General features: G+C 43.4%; 1 long non-coding RNA gene and 1 pseudogene across 1 annotated transcript; one reads left to right on the forward strand and one right to left on the reverse strand.

Annotated features, from left to right (window-relative positions):
* The first annotated feature begins 212 nt into the window (after positions 1-212).
* On the forward strand, positions 213-7,077 carry LOC139033469 (uncharacterized). The gene is made up of 2 exons (XR_011486028.1): positions 213-1,039; positions 5,243-7,077. It is a non-coding gene; the product is annotated as an uncharacterized lncRNA (long non-coding RNA).
* LOC139033477 (small nucleolar RNA SNORA70) lies at positions 5,629-5,735 on the reverse strand (annotated as a pseudogene).
* Positions 7,078-7,405: the final 328 nt, after the last annotated feature.

The following is a 7,405-nucleotide window of genomic DNA, read 5'->3' on the forward strand; positions in this document are numbered from 1 at the left end:
AGAAAGGCGCAGCCTTCCAGCGCCTGGGAAGTGCCGAGCTTGCAAAGGCTGAGGAAGCCAAGGTCAGCCCCACCCCGCGCCCCCAGGGCCGCGGCCAGGCTCTGCCCCTCGCTGAAGCCAAGTCTGGATCAGAGTCCACAGGTCACTGAGCAAACAGCTTCGAAGGTCACACACTCTGACACTCAGAGACCTGCAGGAAGGTAAACATCCCTTCGTTCCAGGAAGAGAAACTTGTTATCCTAGGATCCTAGGGATGAGCCTTTCTATGACTGTTGAGAAACTGCTGGTTATTTTTTTACATCCGTGATTTGGCAATCTTTTAACCCGTGGGGTGACGGCCGTCAACAGACCCGGTTCTGGGCCTGCGTCTTTACAGAGATCTACCAGACGAGCAGCAGCTAGTGCCCTCTAACTCACTGAAGGGGAGACAGTGGGAAGAGAGAAATCAGGTGAAATGTCAGAGCAGCGTGGAAAAGACAGGGACGAAAGGCCAGAGGAGGCTTCCTGAAGGAGCTGTCCCTGGGGTTAGGCCATGGAAAACAAAATGAATCCTTGGGGAAAAGGTGAAAAGCTTTCCAAATGGACAAGAATGAGCAGAGGGCGAAGACCCAGAGGAAAGAAAGTTCAGGGCTGGCGTTCCTCTGAAGCTTCATCTGTTGATGATAAGCAGAATTCTTTTTAATTTCTCAAAAACTAGGATGACAAGCCAGACGCTATGCAATCAGGTACAGACATGTGATTTGAGTTGTGGTAGTTAATGTTTTCCAATAAACATATTGAGACTTATTTGGAAGAACAGATAAGAGCCTCGAAGCACTTAGACCCTGCTACAAACGCCTGGGAGAGGGTTTCCACCACCGTAGATTTGCCACTTATAGACAATCAGTCCATTTTGCGGGTTCTTTGATTCTTCACACAGAAGCCCTCCTTCTCTCTGGTTTATTGCCATAGTCAAGCTAAACATCCACAAATTCAGCTGTATCAAATCCACAGCTGAAAGCATTCCACAAAGAGAGAATGGTATTAGGAAAAAAGAACGGTGAGTATTAATACTTCATTTTAAAAATGCAAGTGGGGGAGAAAAGTGGCTTTCTTATCAATATTCATGTTTCTGACACTTCCTCTAAAATCACACACCTTGTGGTACCTCTTCACGCTCTGCCCCCCTGGTCTTGGCTTTATGATGGAATGCTTAAATTTGCTCCACATATAATATCCTCGCACCACTGTTTTCTGTAATTTATACCACATGCTGGCCACTTTCGTATACTATTTTATTTGGTAAAGCACTTTGGATACCAGTTTATATGAAAGATGTTATTTGAAATGAAATTGTATTGCAAGCTCCATTATTATAATTTCCTTCTTGCTTGGGTCCTCCCTCATCTTACACTGTTGCCTGATGTTTGATGCAGGGCTGCAATTTAAATGAAAAGAGCGTTTGGAACTGATGCACATGTATTACTTACTGACGGCTGTCAGAGCAATCCAGTACCCAGGGTTCAGTTTTCAGTATCTTCCAAGGTCTGCTGTGACGTCTCTCTTACTTGTTTCATGGAGAAAATATGCACCATGTACATTGTTGCAAGCTCAGTAGGAATGAGCAGATTGTTTTGGCTTTGAGGAAATGCTTCACAAGGTTCAACTTAGTAACACCACACAATTATGGGGAACAGAAAATTTTGTCAGAGCTCACTTCTTTAGGGACCAACAACCTTGATCTTTTGTTTCTGCTCTTTTTCCATTCTGCTATTTTGCCTTTTATTCATTCTAATGATTCACTTTAGTACTTTTAAAAGTTAAGAGGAAGAAAAATTTGAACGGGTCACTCGAATGACTTTTTGGCAGATCTTGATAAAGACTCAGCAAAACAGAAGAGATTACTTTGAAGACAAAGATGTCTTTTAACTCGCTTTTATTTTCTACCTTTCTGTTTTATGCTGGGGTGTAGCTTATTGACAATGCTGTGCTGGCTCCACGTGCCCAGCAGACGACTCGGCCGCTCACACACGTGTCAGCTCTCCCCCAGCTCCGCTCCCGTGCGGACTGTCGCTTAACTCTGAGCAGAGTCCCCTGTGACATGCAGGGGGCCCTGCTGGTCACCCTCTTTAAACACAGCAGTGCACACGTTGATCCCAAACTTCTAACTATCCCTTCCTCCCACCCTCACCCCCGGGAAGCGTAGCTAGTGCCCCAAGTCTACGTATTCTCTGTATTCGTGATCCTTTCTGGATTTGAATACATGCGCATCATATTTCAGGTACTGAATGAATTTTGCCTAAGTTAGTTTTGCTAGAAGGGCTATACTGACCCTGAATAATGAGAAAGACGACAATATTATTATTATCATTATCATTTATAAGAAGAGACATTCTAACACCTTCCTGGAGGAGAAAAGATGCTAATAGTGTAGACGGCACATGAGATCTTTTGGGGTCACGCTTCTTCTGTTTCACTGCTTTAGTCCCTGAGTGTGGAAGCCCATCCTGTGGCTTAAGATTAAAGGTCACCTGCCCAGCCTGACTCTCAGAGCACGCTGGTGCCTTTCTGGCAGTGGGTATTTATATATTATGCCCCAAACCAGAGCATGCACTCTGAGGGCAGAGAAAGGCTTTGCTTCATCTTTTACTCTTCCCAACACGTATAGGTAGGAGGTGTCAGGAAGTACTTTCACATCTAGATTTTTCTTTCTTTTTTATTCTAGACATTATACAACTTACTGGTAAAATACTGTTGATATGTAAACAACAGTAGATTCTCCCAGGCAGCCTTTGAACGGAGGGAAGACGGAAGTGGAAGAGGTCTCAGTGGGCAGCCACCCCCACCCCAGGTCTCGCAGCTGGAGGCCTTGAGTGGAGACCTCTCTCTAACATTTGTTGTCAGCATGCTGCAGGGCGGACCAATTACCAACTGCGAATTTAAATTTACTCTAGTTTAAAAACCTTGCAGCTATTGCAATCATGATAGAAGTAACCAGGGCTTCGCTGGTGGCTCAGAAGATAAAGAATCTGCCTGCAGTGTGGGAGACCTGGGTTCAATCCCTGGGTTGGGAAGGTCCCCTGGAGAAGGAAATGGCAACCCACTCCAGCATTCTTGCCTGGAAAATCCCATGGACCAAGGAGCCTGGTAGGTTATAGTCCATGAGGTCACAAAGAGTCAGACATGACTAAGTGACTAACACACCAGTTTAAAAAGGAGAAATATTTGCTTCACACAGTTGCTGTGACCACTGAGGGAGATAATGGATACAGAAGGGCTTTGTAAAACTTGAAGCGCCCTTCGCATGTCAGGTCAGGAGGCGCTGCTCAGAGAAGTCGAGGGACTTCTTCACAGCAGCGGCTTCAGGGGGCACAGACTCAGGTCTAGCTGGTGCCACGTCGGTAAGAACTGAACTTGGAGTGAGAAGGATGCTGCATTGCAAGCACACCGGAATACTACTTGGAACACACCCAGAATATCCCACTTTGGTTCGTGCTAATTAGAAATATAACAAAGTTGATGGTTTTGAAAAATAAAACTGACTTCAAGATACGGTCGCTCCTCAGGTGAGCCTGTTGGTGAAGCGTGAAAGGTGATGATAAGAGCGGTTCTTACCCGGCTTGTACAGAGCTTGGTGTCTGTCATAGGGGGGAATGTGTGGGAAAGTGTTTTGGTAAACAGCAAGGAGCTATGTAAACGTCATTATTATGGCTTTCTGCATCCTTTGTGTACCTTTTTATTGCATTTCTCACATCAGAAAGGAGAAAAATTATTCTCTTGCAAATTTCACCTTAAGTCACTGGAATAGGTTAGTATACCATTTTTGGGGCAATAACATTGATTGATTGTTTGTTTTTTTTTTCAGCAAAATAAGCCCATTAAATCTTCCTTTCATGATACCCATTCTATTTTTCAAAAATTCTTTATCTTATTTTCTTATTTTTCCCCCAAAGATTATTACTACATATATTTTTTTATCCTGCCCTGTGTCTCCTACCACTAATCATGTTGCATCTTTGTTTCTCGTCATTAATTTTTTACCATACACTGGTTTTTTTCCTAGTACCTTAAAAACTCTCTCCCTCCATCTACACTCACCAAACTTAAGGAGTCTTACAAATAAGGGCTCTGAATTAAGGCAAAGTTCTTTTAGTTTACCTTTTGGGAAATGGTTGAGATTCTCAGATTGTGTTTCTCTTTAAGAGAATTACTATAAAGGAAAATTGTCCTGTATCATAACTCTTACCACTCTCCAATTTGTGGAGCTTGCTCTGCATAAGAAAAGAATCCATACTGAAAGAATCACAAATAAACACCTAATAAAAGAAATTCAGCTCACACTAAAATACTGGAATACCAGATGGTGGAGTTTAAGTATTATTCAACCACTGTTTATCCTACCCAGCGCTCATTTTAAATTCAACATTTTTGAGAATTATTCATGGAGGTATGGTTGTATTTCATGCAGATAACAAGCTTAGTTTGGAGTTAACTACCAGAAGGCACCCATAATTTCCATACTTTCCTGGTTATTGTTAATTTGGATTGCAACTATTAGTTAAAGTTGAGAGGCTTTCGAAAGCAAATCTACATCAAACTATTGCGGACAATAATTTGTTCAGCAATCCACAGGGAGGGGAAATCATTAAATTTTACAGGGTGGAGGAACTCACCAAAGAATGTGATGTTCCATCTGCCAAAGCTGAAAACACCACTGTTTGATGAGTGTGTTTCCTCCTCTGTAGCAGCCTGCCCACTGAGCAAGCAATTATTCTATTCTTGCTTTTATCTAATAGCTGTGGCATAACTTTCAAGTGAATGTAAAATGCAATTTCATCTTCCAATACCTCTGCACGTGAATGGATAAAAGATCAACAGAGCTGTCTCTGGCACAGCCCAGCTCCCTATGTAGTCACGGGGCCTTGTGAGCTAATCAATAGGGCACACAGTATGGAAAATGTAGATTACTGAGCTCCGCCCAACTCTGACTCGGTATTTTATTCACATCAGTTTAGGGAAAATGACAAGCTTTCCTTCTCCGAGTCATTAAAGAAATATTAGGAGACCTTTTAAAAGAACAACATCCATTCTAATGCTGAAAGCTAATGCTTTGACAGCTTAAAGAGTTTTCACCCCAAGTTTAAAATTAATCTTTCAACAAAAAAAAGTTACATTCAATATGACACATCTCCAATGCCTGAAAAAGCTTTTATATGGAAAAACAGGACTTAAAAATCTTCTGATTTTTTTGTTTTTTTGACAGGAGGTAGGATGCCTTGGTGGGCATGACTAAGGAGGGTCAGCCCCGCGGCTCTCACGAGTGCAGGGCCGTCGTTTGTCCAGAGGCCGCGATCAGGGGGTGTTTGACCCCACAGCTGTCTGGGATGAGCCATGCTTTCAAGTTCATCCACATTAAACTTGGTAAATCCCCGGCTCTCGGAGATGGGGCTCTTTCGGCAGTCAGGGAACTTGAGGTTGGCCACGGGGAGGGCCGAGATCACGGGCTCCTGTCTTGCAGCGCGGTGCGGACAGACATGATGACTTAGCCAATGTGGACTCTGCCCACTGTGTGCCCGGGGCTTTCCAAGGGCACCACGCATGCCTGTCTGGCTGAGGCCAGCATGCCAGTCACGAATGTCCCCTGGAAAGCGGTGTCTCCAGGGCCCCTTAAGGCAGCCTGTGCAGGCAACAGGCTGCGTGCCCTACCGAGGAGGCTGCTGTTTGCATCTCCCGATTTGATTGCTGGATTCTCCCGATTTTGAGAGCAACAGAGGTGAAGAGGACTTTGCTTACAACCATCTCACAAGGCGTCGTTACCGCTGTCTGCTGTTGAACACTTAATGTGGCCAGGATTCGGTTCTGGGAACCTCACACCCAGGACTTCACTTAATTGCCACGATGAGTCTACAAGGCGTTCCTATTTCACACGGGAGAAAACAGCCTCAGAGGGGTTAGTGACCATTGAGCTAAAATTCCAGCTTGACACAACCTGACTTCAGGGCTCCAGGGGTTTTCTATTGTGACGTACTTCCTCTAGCAAAGTAGGTGTGAAATTGTATTTGGAAGTTAAGATTTACTTTTTAAGAGTGACATCACAGAGAGGAAGCACAAAATATTTTTTGAAACACCTCCAGAAAATTTACCTTGGGCGCATCTTTATACCTAATCCCACTTTTTGAATGGCTCCTTAAATTCATGCAGTTCTTTCTAAGCTTCAAGCTCTTCACATGTAAGCAGAATGACGAGAGCACCTACATCATCAGTTCGGCTCAGTTCAGTGGCTCAGGCGTGTCCGACTCTTTGTAACCCCATGGACTGCAGCACACCAGGCCTCCCTGTCCTGGGGTTTACTCAAACTCATATTCTCCACTGAGTCGGTGATGCCGTCCAACCATCTCATCCTCTGTCGACCCCTTCTCTTCCTGCCTTCAATTATTCCCAGCATCGGGGTCTTTTCCAATGAGTCAGTTCTTCGCATCAGGTGGCCAAAGGATTGGAGTTTCAGGTTCAGCATCAGTCCTTCCAATGAATATTCAGGACTGATTTCCTTTAGGATGGACTGGTTGGATCTCCTTGCAGTCCAAGGGACTCTCAAGAGTCTTCTCCAACACCACAGTTAAAAAGCATCAATTCTTCGGCACTCAGCTTTCTTTATAGTCCAACTCTCACATCCATACATGACCACTGGAAAAACCATAGCTTTGACTAGATGGACTCTTGTTGGCAAAGTAATGTCTCTGCTTTTTAATTTTTCATCATGCTGTGAGATAATTCCCCGTGAGTATCCTGTATTTCTACATGTCCCAGAAGTATAGGCCAGAATGCCTTTCTTTGTTCTAGACAAACTGTTCCAGGATGTCTGTACAGTAAATACCCTTTAAAGACAGTTGATAGACCCTCCCTCTGGAGCAAAGAGTAGCCTGCTGTCTATTTTAAAAGACTCAGATTTCCTAAATGCAGGGCTCCTCTTCCATAATGTAACCCACTGAGTATTTGTCATGTTGTCCTGTGGGAACTGGGGCTTGGAGAACTGGCCCAGGGAATGCTGTTACTCTGGTTTTTGCTATTTCTGGAAGTAATAAAGTCCTTTGTCTCTGACCCAAGAGTCTTATGTCTTCCACCAGCATCTATAAAACTATGGGAGGCTATTTTGTTCATTTCTGAATAGGGTAAATATCTCAAATCCTTCATAATTTTTGACATCTCATGAAGTGACAATTAAATGAGATAATCTATGTAACTGGATTAGTCACTGGCACATAAAAAATACTAAATGTATATTGGCCATTGGTGTTATTACTGAATCAGAAAAAAACAACACATAATTATTTCATTAATAATATAGGTGTTTTTGTATTTTACATCAATTAGCTTCAGGTTGCTTTTTCTTGGTGTGATAAACCATATAACAGTAATATTCCTTTGT

The sequence above is a fragment of the Odocoileus virginianus genome, unplaced genomic scaffold (genome assembly GCF_023699985.2).
Source record: "Odocoileus virginianus isolate 20LAN1187 ecotype Illinois unplaced genomic scaffold, Ovbor_1.2 Unplaced_Scaffold_8, whole genome shotgun sequence".
Lineage (NCBI taxonomy): Eukaryota > Metazoa > Chordata > Mammalia > Artiodactyla > Cervidae > Odocoileus > Odocoileus virginianus.